The sequence below is a fragment of the Arachis ipaensis genome, chromosome B6, assembly GCF_059453495.1.
Source record: "Arachis ipaensis isolate K30076 ecotype BB chromosome B6, ASM5945349v1, whole genome shotgun sequence".
In the NCBI taxonomy this organism is placed as follows: domain Eukaryota; kingdom Viridiplantae; phylum Streptophyta; class Magnoliopsida; order Fabales; family Fabaceae; genus Arachis; species Arachis ipaensis.
This window is the reverse complement of record NC_142441.1, coordinates 126,754,213-126,775,917: the sequence shown is the minus strand read 5'-3', so window position 1 is coordinate 126,775,917 and position 21,705 is coordinate 126,754,213. Positions and strand designations below refer to the sequence as shown.

Here is a 21,705-nt window from a genome sequence, read left to right as displayed (position 1 = left end):
TTGGTGAGAATTTCAGATAAGCGTATAGAGATGCTTTCGTCCCTCTGAACCTCTGCTTTCCTGCTGTCTTCATTCAATCCTTCCTACTCCTTTCCATGGCAAGCTTTATGTAGGGCATCACCGTTGTCAATGGCTACATCCCATCCTCTTTGTGAAAAAAGTCCAAATGCTCTGTCACGGCACGGCTAATCATCTGTCGGTTCTCGATCATACTGGAATAGGATCCATTGATCCTTTTGCGTCTGTCACTACGCCCAGCACTCGCGAGTTTGAAGTTCATCACAGCCATCCATTCCCAGATCCTACTCGGAATACCACAGACAAGGTTTACACTTTTCGGATCTCAGGAATGGCCATCCATGGGTTCTAACTTATACCACAAAGATTCTAATATCTTGGACTCGGTCTTCTGTATTAGATATCTAAGAGATACTCATTCTAGCTTATTTGCATGTAGAACGGAAGTGTTTGTCAGGCACGTGTTCATAAGTGAGAATGATGATGATCGTCACATAATCATCACATTCATCATGTTCTTGGGTGTGAATGGATATCTTAGAAGCGGAATAAGTTGAATTGAATATAAAACAGTAGTACTTTGCATTAAATCATGAGGAACAGCAGAGCTTCACACCTTAATCTATGGAGTGCAGAAACTCTACCGTTGAAAAATACATAAGTGAAAGGTTCAGGCATGGCCGAATGGCCAGCCCGTATGATCTAAGAACTAGACATCCCAAGATTATCCGAAGATGTCAATACAATAGTAAAAAGTCCTATTTATACTAAACTAGTTACTAGGGTTTACAAAATTGAGTAAATAATGTAGAAATCCACTTCCGGGACCCACTTAGTATGTGCTTGGGCTGAGCTTGAAGTTTACACGTGGAGAGGTCATTCTTGGAGTTGAACGCCAGTTTGTAACGTGTTTCTGGCGTTGAACTTCACTTTGTAACTTGTTTCTGGCGCTGGACGCCAGACTGCAGCATGGAACTGGAGTTGAACGCCAGTTTACGTCATCAATCTTTATTCAAAATATGGACTATTATATTTTGCTGGAAAGCCCTAGATGTCTACTTTCCAACGCAATTGAAAGCGCACCATTTGGAGTTCTATAGCTCCAGAAAATCCATTTTGAGTGCAGGAAGGTCAGAATCCAACAGCATCTGCAGTCCTTCTTCAACCTCTGAATCTGATTTTTGCTCAAGTCCCTCAATTTTAGCCAAAAAATACCTGAAATCATAGAAAAACACACAGACTCATAGTAAAGTCCAGAAATGTGAATTTAATATAAAAACTAATAAAAACATCCCTAAAAGTAACTAGATCCTACTAAAAACATACTAAAAACAATGCCAAAAAGCGTATAAATTATCCGCTCATCACAACACCAAACCTAAACTGTTGCTTGTCCCCAAGCAACTGAAAATCAATTAGGATAAAAAGAAGAGAATATACTATAAATTCCAAAATATCAATGAAACATAGCTCCAATCAGATGAGCGGGAATTGTAGCTTTTTGCCTCTTGAATAGTTTTGGCATCTCACTTTATCTATTGAAGTTCAGAATGATTGGCATCTATAGGAACTTAGAATTCAGATAGTGTTATTGATTCTCCTAATTCAGTATGTTGATTCTTGAACACAGCTACTTTATGAGTCTTGGCCGTGGCCCTAAGCACTTTGTTTTCCAGTATTATCACCGGATACATACATGCCACAGACACATAACTGGGTGAACCTTTTCAGATTGTGACTCAGCTTTGCTAAATTTCCCAATTAGAGGTGTCCAGGGTTCTTAAGCACACTCTTCTTTTTGCTTTGGACCTTGACTTTAACCGCTCAGTCTCAAGTTTTCACTTGACATCTTCACGCCACAAGCACATGGTTAGGGACAGCTTGGTTTAGCCGCTTAGGCCAGGATTTTATTCCTTTAGGCCCTCCTATCCACTGATGCTCAAAGCCTTGGATCCTTTTTATTACCCTTGACTTTTGGTTTTAAGGGTTACTGGCTTTTTGCTCTTGCCTCTTGGTTTTAAGAGCTTTTGGCTTTTTCTGCTTGCTTTTTCTTTTTCTTTCTCTTTTTTTTTCGCTATTTTTTCTTTCTTTTTTTTCTGCAAGCTTTTGTATTCATTGCTTTTTCTTGCTTCAAGAATCATTTTTATGATTTTTCAGATTATCAAATAACATGTCTCCTGTTCATCATTCTTTCAAGAGCCAACATATTTAACATTCATAAACAACAACTTCAAAAGACATATGCACTGTTCAAGCATTCATTCAGAAAACAAAAAGTATTGTCACCACATCAAAATAATTAAACTAGTTTCAAGGATGAATTCGAAACCATGTACTTCTTGTTCTTTTATTTTTAAAACAGTTTTCATTTAAGGGAGGTGATGGATTCATATTCACTACTTTAAGGCATAGACACTTAGATACTAATGATCATGTAATAAAACACAAACATAAATAAACATTTAACATAAAAGATGAAAAACAGAAAATTTAAGAACAAGGAATGAGTCCACCTTAGTGATGGTGGCGTTTTCTTCTTGAGGAACCAATGATGTCCCTGAGCTCTTCTATGTCTCTTCCTTGTCTTTGTTGCTCCTCCCTCATTGCTTTTTGATCTTCTCTAATTTCATGGAGGATGATGGAGTACTCTTGATGTTCCACCCTTAGTTGCTCCCAATAATTGTGTGGAGGAAGATGTATCCCCTGAGGTATCTCAGGGATCTCTTGATTTACAGTCAAATATTCTACCACTGAGCTATAGACCCTTGAGATGAATTTTTCCATCTCCTATGACTCAGAGGTGGAAGATTTTGTCTTCTCTTTCCTCTTTCTAGAGGTTTCTCTGGCCTTAGGTGCCATCAATGGTTATGGAAAAACAAAAAGCTATGCTTTTACCACACCAAACTTAGAATGTTGCTCACCCTCGAGCAAAAGAAGAAAGAATAGAAGAGGAAAGAATATGAGTGGAGGTAGGTGGGGATCCTGTGGCGTCCACAGATCCTGAGGTGTCAAGGATTTACATCCCTGCACCAATTAGGCATGTAAAATGCCTTTGCATGCATTTCTGGCGTTTAAACGCCGAGGTGATGCTTGTTTTGGGCGTTCAACGCCCATATGCAGCATATTTCTGGCGTTGAACGCCAGCTCTATGCTTGTTTCTGGCGTTCAGCACCAGCTCCATGCTCTGTTCTGGCGTTGAACGCCAGCCAGATGCTCCTTACTGGCGTTTAAACGCCAGTAAGTCCTTCCTCCAGGGTGTGATTTTTCTTCTGTTGTTTTTGATTCTGTTTTTAATTTTTGTATTTATTTTGTGACTCCACATGATCATGAACCTAATGAAACATAAAAGAACAATGAAAATAAAAATAAAATTAGATAAATAAAAATTGGGTTGCCTCCCAACAAGCGCTTCTTTAATGTCAATAGCTTGACAGTGGGCTCTCATGGAGCCACACAGGTGATCAGGTCAATTTTATAGACTCCCAACACCAAACTTAGAGTTTGGATGTGGGGATTCAACACCAAACTTAGAGTTTAGCTGAGGCCTCCCAACACCAAACTTAGAGTTTGACTATGGGGGCTTTAGTTGACTCTGTACTGAGAGAAGCTTATCGTGACTCTTTTCCATGTTTACAGGATGATAACCTTGTGCTTTAAACACAAGGGAGTCTCCATTCAATTGAAGGACTAATTCACCTCTGTTAACATCTATCACAGCTCCTGCTGTGGCTAGGAAAGGTCTTCCAAGGATGATGCATTCATCCTCATCCTTCCCAGTATCTAGGATTATGAAATCAACAGGGATGTAAAGGTCTTCAACCTTTACTAACATGTCCTCTACTAATCTATAAGCCTACTTTCTTGAGTTGTCTGCCATCTCTAGTGAGATTCTGGCAGCTTGTACCTCAAAGATTCCCAGTTTCTCCATTACAGAGCGGGGCATGAGGTTTATCCCTGACCCAAGGTCACACAGAGCCTTTTCAAAGGTCATGGTGCCTATGGTGCAAGGTATTAAGAACTTTCCAGGATCCTATTTCTTCTGAGGCAATCTCAGTTGATCCAGATCACTCAGTTCATTGATGAGCAAGGGAGATTCATCTTCCCAAGTCTCATTACCAAATAATTTGGCATTCAGCTTCATGATAGCACCAAGGTACTTGGCAACTTGCTCTTCAGTAACATCTTCATTCTCTTTAGAAGAAGAATACTCATCAGAGCTCATGAATGGCATAAGGAGGTTCAATGGAATCTCTATGGTCTCTAGATGAGCCTCAGATTCCTTTGGTTTCTCAGAGGGAAACTCCTTATTGATCTCTGGACGTCCCAGGAGGTCTTCCTCACTGGGATTCACGTCCTCCTCCTCTTTTGTGGTTTCGGCCATGATGGTCATTTCAATGGCCTTGCACTCTCCTTTTGGATTTTCTTCTGTATTGCTTGGGAGAGTACTAGGAGGGGTTTCAGTGATCTTCTTACTCAGCTGGCCCACTTGTGCCTCCAAATTTCTAATGGATGACCTTGTTTCATTCATGAAACTCAGAGTGGCCTTAGATAGATCAGAGACTAAATTTGCTAAGCTAGATGGATTCTGCTCAGAATTCTCTGTCTGTTGCTGAGTGGATGATGGAAAAGGTTTACTATTGTTAAACCTGTTTCTTCCACCATTATTAAAGCCTTGATGAGGCTTTTGTTGATCCTTCCATGAGAAATTTGGGTGATTTCTCCATGAGGGGTTATAGGTGTTTCCATAAGGTTCACCCATATAATTTACCTCTGCTATTGCAGGGTTCTCAGGATCATAAGCTTCTTCTTCAGAAGATGCCTCTTGAGTACTGTTGGACGCAGCTTGCATTCCATTCAGACTCTGAGAAATCATATTGACCTGCTGAGTCAATAGTTTGTTCTGAGCCAATATGGCATTCAGAGCATCAATTTCAAGAACTCCCTTCTTCTGAGGCGTCCCATTACTCACAGGATTCCTCTCAGAAGTGTACATAAACTGGTTATTAGCAACCATGTCAATAAGTTCTTGAGCTTCTGCAGGCATTTTCTTTAGGTGAATGGATCCACCTGCAGAAGTATCCAATGACATCTTAGCTAATTCAGACAGACCATCATAGAATATATCTAGGATGGCCCATTCTGAAAGCATGTCAGAAGGACACTTTTTGGTTAGTTGCTTATATCTCTCCCAAGCTTCATAGAGGGATTCACCTTCTTTCTGTCTGAAGGTTTGAACATCCACTCTAAGCTTACTAAGCTTTTGAGGAGGAAAGAACTTGGCTAAGAAAGCCGTGACCAGCTTATCCCAAGAGTTCAGGCTATTTTTGGGTTGAGAGTCCAACCACACTTTAGCTCTGTCTCTTACAGCAAATGGGAAAAGCATAAGCCTGTAGACCTCGAGATCAACCCCATTGGTCTTAACAGTATCACAGATCTGCAAGAATTCAGTTAAGAACTGAAAAGGATCTTCAGATGGAAGTCCATGAAACTTGTAGTTCTGTTGCATTAGAGAAACTAATTGAGGTTTCAGCTCAAAATTGTTTGCTCCAATGGCAGGAATGGAGATGCTTCTTCCATGTAAATTGGAATTAGGTGCAGTAAAGTCACCAAGCATCCTCCTTGCATTATTGTTGTTAGGTTCGGCTGCCATCTCCTTTTCTTGTTCGAATTTTTCAGTAAGGTTGTCTCTAGATTGTTGTAATTTAGCTTCTCTTAGTTTCCTCTTCAGAGTCCTTTCAGGTTCTGGATCAGTTTCAACAGGAATGCCCTTTTTCTTGTTCATGCTCATATGAAAGAGAAGAGAACAAGAAAAGAAGAGGAATCCTCTATGTTACAGTATAGAGGTTCCTTATTGTTAGTAGAAGAAGAAAGGGAATAAGAGCGAAGAAGAATGGATAATCTAAACACAAGGGTGAGGATAGGAGCAGAGATATGAGATGAAGAGAAGTGTTAGTAAGTAATTAAATAAATAGAAGAAGATGAGAGAGAGAAGTTTTCGAAAATACTTTTTGAAAAGAAGTTGATGATTTTCGAAAATTAAAGGAGAATTAAAATTAAAATTAAATTTAAACAATTAATTAACTAAAAAGAATTTTTGAAAAAGAGGGAGATATTTTCGAAAATTAGAGAGGGATAGTTAGTTAGGTAGTTTTGAAAGAGATAAGAAACAAACAAAAAGTTAATTAGTTAGTTGAAACAAATTTTAAAAATCAATTTTTTTAAAAGATAAGAAGATAAGAAGTTAGAAAAGATATTTGAAAAAGATATGATTTTGAAAAAGATAAGATAAAAAAACATTTTTGAAGAGATATGATTGAAATTAGTTTTGAAAAAGATTTGATTTTTAAAATCACAATTAATGACTTGATTCACAAGAAATCACAAGATATAATTTTAGAACGTAAAGTTTGAATCTTTCTTAACAAGTAAGTAATAAACTTGAAATTTTGAATCAAAACATTAATTGATGATGTGATTTTCGAAAATATGATAGAATAAAAAAAAGATTTTGAAAATATTTTGAAAAAGATCTTTGAAATTTTCGAAAATAAATAAAAAAAATGGAAAAGATATAATTTTTGAAAAAGATTTTAAAAAGATAAGATTTTTGAAATTGAAAATTTGATTTGACTCATAAGAAACAACTAGATTTTAAAAATTTTGAAAAAGTCAACTCAAATTTTCGAATTTATGAGAAGAAAAAGGGGAAGATATTTTTTTGATTTTTTTTTGAATTTTTAATGAAGAAAGAGATAAACATGAAAAAGACTCAATGCATGAAAATTTTGGATTAAAACAATGAATGCATGCAAGAATGCTATGAATGTCAAGATGAACACCAAGAACACTTTGAAGATCATGATGAACATCAAGAACATATTTTTGAAAATTTTTATATGCAAAGAAAATATGCAAGACACCAAACTTAAAAATTTTTCATGTATAGACACTATGAATGCAAGAATGCATATGAAAAACAAGAAAAGATACAAAACAAGAAAACATCAAGATCAAACAAGAAGACTTACCAAGAACAACTTGAAGATCATGAAGAACACTATGAATGCATGAATTTTTCGAAAATTTTATGCAAAATTTAAAACATGCAATTGACACTAAACTTAAAATTGACTCATGACTCAAACAAGAAACACAAGAGTATTTTTGATTTTATGATTTTCTAATTTTTTTGGATTTTTTGAAAATTAATGTGAAAAAGAAAAATAAGGATTCCAAAATTTTTAATATGAATTCCAGGAATCTTGCACTCTTAGTCTAAAGCCTCAGTCTAGGAATTAGACATGGCTCACTAGCCAGCCAAGCTTTCAATGAAAGCTCCGGTCCAAAACACTAGACATGGCCAATGGCCAGCCAAGCTTTAGAAGATACAAATCAGTCATACAATAACAAATTTGATTAGCAACAACTAGCTTGCTCTTGTAATGATGATTTGGAAGCCTCAGTCCAAACGAATTTAGACATGGCTTTACAGCCAACCAGGCTTCAACATGCTTCATGAAACACTAGAATTCATTCTTAAAAATTCTGAAGAAAAATATATTTTATTTTTTTTTTGGAAATTTTTTTGAAAATTAAAAGAATAAAAACAAAAACTTAAAATTAAAATAAAGTTACCTAATCTGAGCAACAAGATGAACCGTCAGTTGTCCAAACTCGAACAATCCCCGGCAACGGCGCCAAAAACTTGGTGTGCGAAATCGTGATCATTCCATTCCTTGGTAACGGCGCTAAAAACTCAATACGCACGTTCATGATCTTATATCTGTTTCACAACTTCGTACAACTAACCAGCAAGTGCACTGGGTCGTCTAAGTAATAAACCTTACGTGAGTAAGGGTCGATCCCACGGAGATTGTCGGCTTGAAGCAAGCTATGGTCACCTTGTAAATCTCAGTCAGGCGGATATCAAATGGTTATGGAGTTTTTGAATAATAATAATAATAATAATAAATAAACAGAAAATAAAGATAAAAATACTTATGTAATTCATTGGTGAGAATTTCAGATAAGCGTATAGAGATGCTTTCGTCCCTCTGAACCTCTGCTTTCCTGCTGTCTTCATCCAATCCTTCCTACTCCTTTCCATGGCAAGCTTTATGTAGGGCATCACCGTTGTCAATGGCTACATCCCATCCTTTCTGTGAAAAAGGTCCAAATGCTCTGTCACGGCACGGCTAATCATCTGTCGGTTCTCGATCATACTGGAATAGGATCCATTGATCCTTTTGCGTCTGTCACTATGCCCAGCACTCGCGAGTTTGAAGTTCGTCACAGCCATCCCTTCTCAGATCCTACTCGGAATACCACATATAAGGTTTAGACTTTCCGGATCTCAAGAATGGCCATCCATTGGTTCTATGGAGTGCAGAAACTCTACCGTTGAAAAATACATAAGTGAAAGGTTCAGGCATGACCGAATGGCCAGCCCCCATGATCTAAGAACTAGACGTCCCAAGATTATCCGAAGATGTCAATACAATAGTAAAAAGTCCTATTTATACTAAACTAGTTACTAGGGTTTACGGAATTGAGTAAATGATGTAGAAATCCACTTCCGGGGCCCACTTGGTGTGTGCTTGGGCTGAGCTTGAAGTTTACACGTGGAGAGGTCATTCTTGGAGTTGAACGCCAGTTTGTAACGTGTTTCTGGCATTGAACTCCACTTTGCAACTTGTTTCTGGCGCTGGATGCGAGACTGCAGCATGGAACTGGCGTTGAATGCTAGTTTACGTCGTCAATCCTTATTCAAAGTATAGATTATTTTATATTGATGGAAAGCCCTGGATGTCTACTTTCCAACGCAATTGGAAGCGCATCATTTGGAGTTTTGTAGCTCCAGAAAATTCACTTTGAGTGCAGGGAGGTCAGAATCCAACAGCATCTGCAGTCCTTCTTCAACCTCTGAATCTGATTTTTGCTCAAGTCCCTCAATTTCAGCCAGAAAATACCTGAAATCACAAAAAAACACACAGACTCATAGTAAAGTCCAGAAATGTGAATTTAATATAAAAACTAATAAAAACATCTCTAAAAGTAACTAGATCCTACTAAAAACATACTAAAAACAATGCCAAAAAGCGTATAAATTATCCGCTCATCAAGTTCATAAACATGAAAATAACAAATAAAAGAAATAACAAATAAAACTAAGAGAGCAAAGATGTAAGAACATGAAATAGTAAAGAAAACTAAATCAAAACAATAATTAAAACCTAAATCTATGAAAAGAAGTAATTTAAAACCCTAATTTCTAGAGAGAAGAGAGAATCTCTAGAATTCTAACCTAAAACATGATAAAAACTAAAATTATGACTACTTGGTTCATCGTCCTCAATCTTTGGGTTCAATAGCATCGGAAATGAGTTGGATCTGGGCCTGGTTGAGCTCAGAAATCGCCCACAGCTTGTTTCTTTAATGAGGTCACGTGTACGCGTCGCCTGGTAGATTTTCTTCCCACGCGTACGCATGGGCCACGTATACGCGTCGTTCTAAATTCTGAAAATTCTCATTTTTTATGAATTCTCCACTTTGCATGCTTTTCTTCCATTTCTTTCAAGCCATTCTTGCCTTTAAAACCTTAAATCACTCAAACAAACATATCAAGACATCGAATGGGAGAAAAGTGAATTAAATTTAGCACTTTAAAAGCCTAAAAAGCATATTTTCAATCATTAAGCACAAATTAGGGAGAATTACAAAACTATGCTATTTTAATGAATAAGTGTGGGAAAAGTTGATAAAATTCACTGAATTCAGTACAAGATAAACCATAAAATTGTGGTTTATCAGCGACTAGCTTGGTAGGGTCACCTGGACAAATATATCAATGGTCACATGCAAAGGCGTTCCCCGTTTCCTGCTGACAATTCCTCGGCAGGACAACACTTCCGTGACAAAGAACGGACAACCTCAAGCCACCCTGATCAACCACGAGGAATTATTAACTGTATTTCTGGGGGTTTTGCAGGTGGAGGAGCTACAAACTCGGCAAGGAAGCGCTCCTACCGATCTATGCTATCGGTGGAAGGAAACTTTGGCAACAATCAAACACCCTCATATTATCCTCAAGTGACCTTCCAGGTTTTCGATCTCAACACCAATACCACAAATTTAGACAACCCGGTCGTCATTACCATTCAGCTAGGAGACCTTTTAGTATGTAAAGTGCTATTGGATCCAGGAAGCAGTGCGAATGTCCTTTTCTACTCTACTTTTCAGAAAATGAAGCTAAGCGACAAGATCCTTTAACCTTCCATTGAAGATCTTGTCGGTTTTTCAGGGGAACGAGTATCAGTGATGGGATCTGTGTGGTTACAAACCACACTGGGTGAGCATGCATTATCAAAAACTTCAGATGTCCAATATTTAATTGTCGATTGTTTTAGTCCATATAATTTAATCCTTGGCCGACTTTTTTTAAATCGGTTTGGCGCTATAGTATCTACAATTCATCTTTGTGTTAAGTTCCTTGTGTAGGACGACCTCATTGTGACTATTCACAGTGACAATCATAAAGCTTGCTAGTGTTATAACATCAGTTTGAAAAAACACAACCGACCTATGGGTCCGCATGTAAATAACATCTGCAACTCGACTGAACTCCCAGCCATTGCCGATCTTGACCCAAGGGCCAAGGCTCTCGAAAGACAAACCCCAACTGAGGACTTAGAGCAGGTTTATCTTAACAATGATTCTAACAAATTCACTTATGTAAGAACTAGTCTTAGCTCAACAGAGAAAGCTTCATTTCAAAAGTTTCTACAACAACATGCTGATCTCTTTGCCTGGTGGTGCACGAAATTGTGATCCCTGGTAATGGCTCCAAAAACTTGGTGCTCTAATCATAATTCTTAATTTGTCACAACTTCGATACAACTAACCAGCAAGTGCACTGGGTCGTCCAAGTAATAAAACCTTACGTGAGTAAGGGTCGATCCCACGGAGATTGTTGGTATGAAGCAAGCTATGGTCATCTTGTAAATCTCAGTCAGGCGGATATTAAATGGTTATGGAGTTTTCGAATAATAATAGTAAATAAAACATAAAATAGGATAGGGATACTTATGTAATTCATTGGTGAGAATTTCAGATAAGCGTATAGAGATGCTTTCGTTCCTCTGAACCTCTGCTTTCCTGCTGTCTTCATCCAATCAGTCCTACTCCTTTCTATGGAAAGCTGTATGTTAGGCATCACCGTTGTCAATGGCTACATCCTGTCCTCTCAGTGAAAATGGTCCAATGCGCTGTCACTGCATGGCTAATCATCTGTCGGTTCTCGATCATACTGGAATAGGATCCATTGATCCTTTTGCGTCTGTCACTACGCCCAGCACTCGCGAGTTTGAAGCTCGTCACAGCCATCCCTTCCCAGATCCTACTCGGAATACCACAGACAAGGTTTAGACTTTCCGGATCTCAGGAATGGCCATCCATGGGTTCTAACTTATACCACGAAGATTTTGATTAAGGAATCCAAGAGATACTCATTCAATCTAAGGTAGAACGGAAGTGGTTGTCAGGCACGTGTTCATAGGGAATGATGATGACTGTCACGATCATCACATTCATGTTGAAGTGCGAATAGATATCTTAGAAGTAGAATAACTTGAATTGAATAGAAAAACAGTAGTACTTTGTATTAATTCATGAGGAACAGCAGAGCTCCACACCTTAATCTATGGAGTGCAGAAACTCTACCGTTGAAAATACATAAGTAATGAAGGTGCAGGCATGGCCAAATAGCCAGCCCCCAAACGTGATCAATAGATCAAAAGATAATCCAAAGATATCTAATACAATAGTAAAAAGTCCTATTTATACTAAACTAGTTACTAGAGTTTACAGAAGTAAGTAAATGATGCATAAATCCACTTCCGGGGCCCACTTGGTGTGTGCTTGGGCTGAGCTTGAAGTTTACACGTGCAGAGGCTTCTTTTGGAGTTGAACGCCAAGTTGTAACGTGTTTTTGGCGTTCAACTATGGTTCGTGACGTGTTTCTGGCGTTTAACTCCAGACTGCAGCGTAGAACTGGCGTTCAACGCCCTTTTGCGTCATCTAAACTCGGGCAAAGTATGAACTATTATATATTGCTGGAAAGCCCTGGATGTCTACTTTCAAACGCCGTTGAGAGCGCGCCATTTGGAGTTCTGTAGCTCCAGAAAATACACTTTGAGTGCAGGGAGGTCAGAATCCAACAGCATCGGCAGTCCTTCTTCAACCTCTGAATCTGATTTTTGCTCAAGTCCCTCAATTTCAGCCAGAAAATACCTGAAATCATAAAAAAACACATAAACTCATAGTAAAGTCCAGAAATTTGAATTTAACATAAAAACTAATAAAAACATCCCTAAAAGTAACTAGATCCTACTAAAAACATACTAAAAACAATGCCAAAAAGCGTATAAATTATCCGCTCATCACAACACCAAACTTAAATTGTTGCTTGTCCCCAAGCAACTGAAAATCAAATAGGATAAAAAGAAGAGAATATACTATAAATTCTAAAATATCAATGAAACATAGCTCCAATCAGATGAGCGGGACTTGTAGCTTTTTGCCTCTTGAATAGTTTTGCATCTCACTTTATCCATTGAAGTTCAGAATGATTGGCATCTATAGGAACTTCAGAGTTCAGATAGTGTTATTGATTCTCCTAGTTCAGTATGTTGATTCTTGAACATAGCTACTTTATGAGTCTTGGCCGTGACCCTAAGCACTTTGTTTTCCAGTATTACCACCGGATACATAAATGCCACAGACACATAACTGGGTGAACCTTTTCAGATTGTGACTCATCTTTGCTAAAGTCCCCAATTAGAGGTGTCCAGAGTTCTTAAGCACACTCTTTTTTTGCTTTGGACCTTGACTTTAACCGCTCAGTCTCAAGTTTTCACTTGACACCTTCACGCCACAAGCACATGGTTAGGGACAGCTTAGTCTAGCCGCTTAGGCTAGGATTTTATTCCTTTAGGCCCTCCTATCCACTGATGCTCAAAGCCTTGGATCCTTTTTATTACCCTTGCCTTTTGGTTTTAAGGGTTACTGGCTTTTTGCTCTTGCCTCTTGGTTTTAAGAGCGTTTGTCTTTTTCTGCTTGCTTTTTCTTTTTCTTTCTATTTTTTTCCTTTTTTTCTTCTTTTTTTTTTCTGCAAGATTTTTGTATTCACTGCTTTTTCTTGCTTCAAGAATCATTTTTATGATTTTTCAGATTATCAAATAACATGTCTCCTGTTCATCATTCTTTCAAGAGCCAACATATTTAACATTCTTAAACAACAACTTCAAAAGACATATGCACTGTTCAAGCATTCATTCAGAAAACAAAAAGTATTGTCACCACATCAAAATAATTAAACTAAGTTCAAGGATAAATTCGAAACTCATGTACTTCTTGTTCTTTTGAATTAAAAATATTTTTCATTTAAGAGAGGTGATGGATTCATAGGACATTCATAACTTTAAGACAAAGTTACTAAATACTAATGATCATGTAATAAGACACTAACATAGATAAGCACTTAACATAAAGAAAACGAAAAACAGAAAATTTGAGAACAAGGAATGAGTCCACCTTAGTGATGGTGGCGTTTTCTTCTTGAGGAACCAATGATGTCCTTGAGCTCTTCTATGTCTCTTCCTTATCTTTGTTGCTCCTCCCTCATAGCTCTTTGATCTTCTCTAATTTCGTGGAGGATGATTGAGTGCTCTTGATGTTCCACCCTTAGTTGTCCCATGTTAGAACTCAGTTCTCCTAGGGAGGTGTTGATTTGCTCCCAAAAGTTCTGTGGAGGAAAGTGCATCCCTTGAGGCATCTCAGGGATTTCTTGGTGATGAGCTCCTTCATGCGTCTCTTGAGATCCATGAATAGGCTCTCTTGTTTGCTCCATCCTTTTCTTAGTGATGGGCTTGTCCTCCTTAATGAGGATATCTCCCTCTATGTCAATTCCAGCCGAATTGCATAGATGGCAAATGAGGTGAGGAAAAGCTAACCTTGCCATAGTGGAGGACTTGTCAGCCACCTTGTAGAGTTCTTGAGGTATAATCTCATGAACCTCCACCTCTTCTCCAATCATGATGCTATAGATCATGATGGCCCGGTCTATAGTAACTTCAGACCGGTTGCTAGTGGGAATGATTGAGCGTTGAATGAACTCCAACCATCCTCTAGCTACAAGCTTAAGGTCCAGTCTTCTCAGTTGAATCGGTTTGCCTTTTGAGTCAATCTTCCATTGAGCTCCTTCCACATATGTCCATGAGGACTTGGTCCAACCTTTGATCAAAGTTGACTCTCCTTGTGTAGGAGCGTGCGTTCTCTTCCATCATTGGCAAGTTGAACGCCAATCTCACATTTTCCGGACTAAAATCTAAGTATTTCCCCCGAACCATGGTGAGATAATTCTTTGGGTTCGGGTTCTTACTTTGATCATGATTCCTAATGATCCATGCATTAGCATAGAACTCTTGAACCATTAGAATTCTGACTTGTTGGATGGGGTTTGTTAGAACTTCCCAACCTCTTCTTTGGATCTCATGTCGGATCTCCGGATACTCATTCTTCTTGAGTTTGAAAGGGACCTTGGGGATCACCTTCTTCTTGGCCACAACATCATAGAAGTGGTCTTGATGGGCTTTGGAGATGAATCTTTCCATCTCCCATGACTCGGAGGTGGAAGCTTTTGTCTTCCCTTTCCCTTTTCTAGAGGATTCTCCGGTCTTAGGTGCCATCAATGGTAATGGAAAAACAAAAAGCTTATGCTTTTACCACACTAAAATTAGAATATTGCTCGCCCTCGAGCAAGAGAAGAAAGAAAAGATGAAGAAGAAGAAATGGAGGAGAGGGAGAGAGGTTTGTGTTTCGGCCAAGAAGAGGAAGAGAGGATTGTGTTGTGTGAAAAAGAAGAAGAATGGAAGGGTTTATATAGTGGAAGGAGAGGGGTTAGGTTCGGCCATTTAGGGTGGGTTTGGGTGGGAAGTGATTTTGAATTTTGAAGGTAAGTGGGGTTTATGAGGTAGGTTTATGGAGAAGAGTGGATGGATGTGAGTGGTGAAGGGGTAGTAGGGAAGAGAGCTTGAGGTGATAGGTGAAGGGGTAACTGGGAAGAGAGCTTGAGGTGATTGGTGAAGGATTTTGGGGAAGGGTGTTTATTGGGAAGAGAGGATGAATGAGAAGAGGTAGGAGTATGAGTGGAGGTAGGTGGGGATCCTGTGGGGTCCATAAATGCTGAGATGATCCTGTAGGGTCCATAGATCCTGAGGTGTCAAGGAATTGCATCCCTGCACCAATGAGGCATGTAAAATGCCTTTGCATGCAATTCTGGCGTTTAAACACCGAATTGGTGCTTGTTCTGGGCGTTCAGCGCCCAGATGCAACATGTTTCTGGCGTTGAACGCCAGTTCTATGCTTGTTTCTGGCGTTCAGCGCCAACTTTCCTCAGTGTGCATTCCTGGCATCTGAACGCCAGGATGCTGCTTGTTTTGGGCGTTCAACGCCAGATCCATGCTCTGTTCTGGCGTTGAACGCCAGCCAGATGCTCCTTACTGGCGTTTAAACGCCAGTAAGCCCTTCCTCCAGGGTGTGATTTTTCTTCTGCTGTTTTTGATTCTGTTTTTAATTTTTGTATTTATTTTGTGACTCCACATGATCATGAACCTAATAAAACATGAAAGAACAATAAAATAAAATTAGATAAATAAAAATTGGGTTGCCTCCCAACAAGCGCTTCTTTAATGTCAATAGCTTGACAGTGGGCTCTCATGGAGCCACACAGGTGATCAGGTCAATTTTATAGACTCCCAACACCAAACTTAGAGTTTGGCTGAGGCCTCCCAACACCAAACTTAGAGTTTGACTGTGGGGGCTTTAGTTGACTCTGTACTGAGAGAAGCTTTCTATGCTTCCTCTCCATTGTTACAGAAGGAGATTCTTGAGTTTTAAACACAAGGTTGTCCTCATTCAGTTGAAGGATCAATTCTCCTCTGTCTACATCAATCACAGCTCTTGCTGTGGCTAGAAAAGGTCTTCCAAGAATTATGGATTCATCCTCATCCTTTCCAGTATCCAGGATTATGAAATCAGCAGGGATGTAAAGGCCTTCAACCTTTACTAACACGTCCTCTACTTGTCCATAAGCCTGTTTTCTGGAATTGTCTGCCATCTCTAATGAGATTCTAGCAGCTTGTACCTCAAAGATTCCCAGTTTCTCCATTACAGAGAGTGACATGAGGTTTATTCCTGACCCAAGGTCACATAGAGCCTTCTCAAAGGTCATGGTGCCTATGGTACAAGGTATTAGGAACTTCCCAGGATCCTGTTTCTTCTGAGGCAATCTCAGTTGATCCAATGCATTTAGTTCATTGGTGAACAGGGGAGGTTCATCTCCCCAAGTCTCATTACCAAATAAATTGGCGTTCAGCTTCATGATTGCACCAAGGAACTTGGCAACTTGCTCTTCAGTAACATCCTCATTCTCCTCTGAAGAGGAATACTCATCAGAGCTCATGAAGGGCGTAAGGAGGTTTAATGGAATCTCTATGGTCTCTAGATGAGCCTCAGAGTCCTTTGGTTCCTCAGAGGGAAACTCCTTGTTGATCACTGGACGTCCCAGGAGGTCTTCCTTCTTGGGATTCACGTCCTCCTCTTCCCCCTTGGGTTCGGCCATGATGGTTATATCAATGGCCTTGCACTCTCCTTTTGGATTTTCTTTTGTATTGCTTGGGAGAGCACTAGGAGGGGTTTCAGTGATCTTCTTACTCAGCTGACCCACTTGTGCCTCCAAATTTCTAATAGAGGACCTTGTTTTATTCATGAAACTCAAAGTGGCCTTAGATAGATCAGAGACTAAGTTTGCTAAATTAGAGGTATTTTGTTCAGAGTTCTCTATCTGTTGCTGAGTGGATGATGGAAAAGGCTTGCTATTGCTAAACCTGTTTCTTCCACCATTATTAAAGCCTTGTTGAGGCTTTTGTTGATCCTTCCATGAGAGATTTGGGTGATTTCTCCATGAGGGATTATAGGTGTTTCCATAGGGTTCACCCATGTAATTCACCTCTGCTATTGCAGGGTTCTCAGGATCATAAGCTTCTTCTTCAGAAGATGCCTCTTGAGTACTGTTGGATACGGCTTGCATTCCATTCAGACTCTGAGAAATCATATTGACTTGCTGAGTCAATATTTTATTCTAAGCCAATATGGCATTCAGAGTATCAATTTCAAGAACTCCCTTCTTCTGAGGCGTCCCATTACTCATAGGATTCCTCTCAGAAGTATACATAAACTGGTTGTTAGCAACCATGTCAATAAGTTCTTGAGCTTCTGCAGGCTTTTCTTTAGGTGAATGGATCCACCTGCAGAAGTATCCAATGACATCTTAGCTAATTCAGACAGACCATCATAGAATATATCCAGAATGGTCCATTCTGAAAGTATGTCAGAAGGACACTTTTTGGTCAGTTGCTTGTATCTCTCCCAAGCTTCATAGAGGGATTCACCTTCTTTCTGTCTGAAGGTTTGAACATCCACTCTAAGCTTACTGAGCTTTTGAGGAGGAAAGAACTTGGCTAAGAAAGCCGTGACCAGCTTATCCCAAGAGTTCAGGCTATCTTTAGGTTGAGAATCCAACCATATTCTAGCTCTGTCTCTTACAGCAAATGGGAAAAGCATGAGCCTGTAGACTTCAGGCTCTACTCCATTAGTTTTAACAGTATCACAGATCTGCAAGAATTCAGTTAAGAACTGAAAGGGATCTTCAGATGAAAGTCCATGAAACTTGCAGTTTTGTTGCATCAGAGAAACTAGTTGAGGCTTAAGCTCAAAATTGTTTGCTCCAATGGTAGGGATGGAGATGCTTCTTCCATGTAAATTGGAATTAGGTGCAGTGAAGTCACCAAGCATCCTCCTTGCATTATTATTATTTTCAGCTGCCATCTCCTCTTCCTTTTCGAAAATTTCTGTAAGGTTGTCTTTAGATTGTTGTAATTTAGCTTCTCTTAGTTTCCTCTTCAGAGTCCTTTCAGGTTCAGGGTCTGCTTCAACAAGAATGTTCTTGTCCTTGATCCTACTCATATGAAAAAGAAGGGAACAGAAAATAATAATAGGGATCCTCTTTGCCTCAGTAGAGAGAGGTTCCTTTGTGTGAGTAGAAGAAGAAAGGGAATAAGAGTGAAGAAGAATGGATAATCCAAACACAAGGGTGAGGATAGGAGCAGAGATATGAGGTGAGGAGAAGTGTTAGTAGATGAATAAATAAATAGAAGGAGATGAGGGAGAGGAAATTTCGAAAATTAATTTTTGAAAAGAAGTTGATGATTTTCGAAAATTAAAGGAGAATTAAAATTAAAATTAAAATTAAAAATTGAAACAATTAATTAATCAAAAAGAATTTTTGAAAAAGAGGGAGGTATTTTCGAAAATTAGAGAGGGATAGTTAGTTAGGTAGTTTTGAAAGAGATAAGAAACAAACAAAAAGTTAATTAGTTAGTTGAAACAATTTTTGAAAATCAATTTTTTAAAAGATAAGAAGATAAGAAGTTAGAAAAGATATTTGAAAAAGATATGATATGAAAAGGTAGGATTAAAAAGATATGATTTTGAAAAAGATAAGATAAAAAGATATTTTTGAAAAGATATTATTGAAATTAGTTTTGAAAAAGATTTGATTTTTAAAATCACAATTAGTGACTTGATTCACAAGAAATCACAAGATATGATTCTAGAATTTAAAGTTTGAATCTTTCTTAACAAGTAAGTAACAAACTTGAAATTTTTGAATCAAAACATTAATTGTTGATGATATTTTCGAAAATATGATATAAAATTAAGAAGAATATTTTTGAAAAATATTTTTAAAATTTTCGAAAATAAATAAGAAAAATGAAAAAGATATGATTTTTGAAAAAGATTTTGAAAAAGATGAGATTTTTAAATTGAAAATTTGATTTGACTCATAAGAAACAACTAAATTTTAAAAAGTTTTGAAAAAGTCAATCCAAATTTTCGAAATTTTAAGAGAGAAAAAGGGAAAGATATTTTTTTTTTATTTTTGAATTTTTAATGATGAAAGAGAAAAACATCAAAAAGACTCAATGCATGAAAATTTTGGATCAAAACATGTGATGCATGCAAGAACATTATGAATGTCAAGATGAACACCAAGAACACTTTGAATGTCAAGATGAACACCAAGAACTTAGTTTTGAAAAATTTTCAAGAAAAGAAAACATGCAAGACACCAAACTTAAAGATTTTTAATTTTTAGACACTAAGAATTCAAGAATGCATATGAAAAATAAGAAAAGACACAAAATAAGAAAATATGAAGATCAAACAAGAAGACTTACCAAGAACAACTTGAAGATCATGAAGAACATTATGACTGCATGAGTTTTCGAAAATTTTTAGAAAAATAAAAATATGCAATTGACACCAAACTTAAAAATTGACTCAAGACTCAAACAAGAAACACAAAATATTTTTTTTATTTTTTTTATTTTATGATTTTTTTTGTATTTTCTTTTAAATTTTTTTTCGAAAAACATATAGGAAAAAGAAAATAAGAAATTCAAAATTTTTAATAAGAATCTCAGGAATCTTTCAATGTTGGCCTAAAGCTCCAATCCAAGGGTTAGACATGGCTTAATAGCCAGCCAGCTTTAGGATATAAATCAGGCATGCAACAGCTGATATTTCATCCAATTCCATATACATGCCTTTTATGTTGACAAGTGGAAGCCTCAATCCAAAAGAATTTGGATATGGCTTTACAGCCAGCCAGGCTTCAACATGCTTCATGAAACACTAGAATTCATTCTTAAAAATTTAGAATAATTTTCGAAAACAGATGAGAAATTTTTTTGAAAGATTTTTGAAAAATTTTTGAAAATAAAACAAAAAGAAAATTACCTAATCTGAGCAACAAGATGGACCGTCAGTTGTCCAAACTCGAACAATCCCCGGCAACGGCACCAAAAACTTGGTGCACGAAATTGTGATCCCTGGTAATGGCTCCAAAAACTTAGTGCTCTAATCATAATTCTTAATTTGTCACAACTTTGATACAACTAACCAGCAAGTGCACTGGGTCGTCCAAGTAATAAAACCTTACGTGAGTAAGGGTCGATCCCACGGAGATTGTTGGTATGAAGCAAGCTATGGTCATCTTGTAAATCTCAGTCAGGCGGATATTAAATGGTTATGGAGTTTTTGAATAATAATAGTAAATAAAACATAAAATAGGATAAGGATACTTATGTAATTCATTGGTGAGAATTTCAGATAAGCGTATAGAGATGCTTTCGTTCCTCTGAACCTCTGCTTTCCTGCTGTCTTCATCCAATCAGTCCTACTCCTTTCTATGGCAAGCTGTATGTTAGGCATCACCGTTGTCAATGGCTACATCCTGTCCTCTCAGTGAAAATGGTCCAATGCGCTGTCACTGCATGGCAAATCATCTGTCGGTTCTCGATCATACTGGAATAGGATCCATTGATCCTTTTGCGTCTGTCACTACGCCCAGCACTCGCGAGTTTGAAGCTCGTCACAGCCATCCCTTCCCAGATCCTACTCGGAATACCACAGACAAGGTTTAGACTTTTCGGATCTCAGGAATGGCCATCCATGGGTTCTAACTTATACCACGAAGATTCTGATTAAGGAATCCAAGAGATACTCATTCAATCTAAGGTAGAACGGAAGTGGTTGTCAGGCACGTGTTCATAGGGAATGATGATGACTGTCACGATCATCACATTCATGTTGAAGTGTGAATGGATATCTTAGAAGCGGAATAAGTTGAATTGAATAGAAAAACAGTAGTACTTTGTATTAATTCATGAGGAACAGCAGAGCTCCACACCTTAATCTATGGAGTGCAGAAACTCTACCGTTGAAAATACATAAGTAATGAAGGTGCAGGCATGGCCAAATGGCCAGCCCCCAAACGTGATCAATAGATCAAAAGATAATCCAAAGATGTCTAATACAATAGTAAAAAGTCCTATTTATACTAAACTAGTTACTAGGGTTTACAGAAGTAAGTAATTGATGCATAAATCCACTTCCGGGGCCCACTTGGTGTGTGCTTGGGCTGAGCTTGAAGTTTACACGTGCAGAGGCTTCTTTTGGAGTTGAACGCCAAGTTGTAATGTGTTTTTGGCGTTCAACTATGGTTCGTGACGTGTTTCTGGCGTTTAATTCCAGACTGCAGCATAGAACTGGCGTTCAACGCCCTTTTGCGTCGTCTAAACTTGAGCAAAGTATGAACTATTATATATTGCTGGAAAGCCCTGGATGTCTACTTTCCAACACCGTTGAGAGCGCGCCATTTGGAGTTTTGTAGCTCCAGAAAATCCACTTTGAGTGCAGGGAGTCAGAATCCAACAGCATCGGCAGTCCTTCTTCAACCTCTGAATCTGATTTTTGCTCAAGTCCCTCAATTTCAGCCAGAAAATACCTGAAATCACAGAAAAATACACAAACTCATAGTAAAGTCCAGAAATGTGAATTTAACATAAAAACTAATAAAAACATCCCTAAAAGTAACTAGATCCTACTAAAAACATACTAAAACAATGCCAAAAAGCGTATAAATTATCCGCTCATCACCTGGACACCTGCTGACATGCTCAGCATTAGTCCATCAGTAATTTCACACAAACTGGCACTAGATCCATC

The 21,705-nt window shown here is 38.1% G+C and overlaps 2 non-coding genes across 2 annotated transcripts; both read left to right on the top strand.

The window, feature by feature from the left end:
• The first annotated feature begins 5,161 nt into the window (after positions 1 to 5,161).
• On the top strand, positions 5,162 to 5,269 carry LOC148562661 (small nucleolar RNA R71). Its single transcript, XR_015887537.1, has one exon. It is a non-coding gene; the product is annotated as a small nucleolar RNA R71 (small nucleolar RNA).
• Positions 5,270 to 17,461: 12,192 nt separating this feature from the next.
• Positions 17,462 to 17,565, top strand: LOC148562660 (small nucleolar RNA R71). The gene has a single exon (XR_015887653.1). It is a non-coding gene; the product is annotated as a small nucleolar RNA R71 (small nucleolar RNA).
• The last annotated feature ends 4,140 nt before the right edge of the window (positions 17,566 to 21,705 follow it).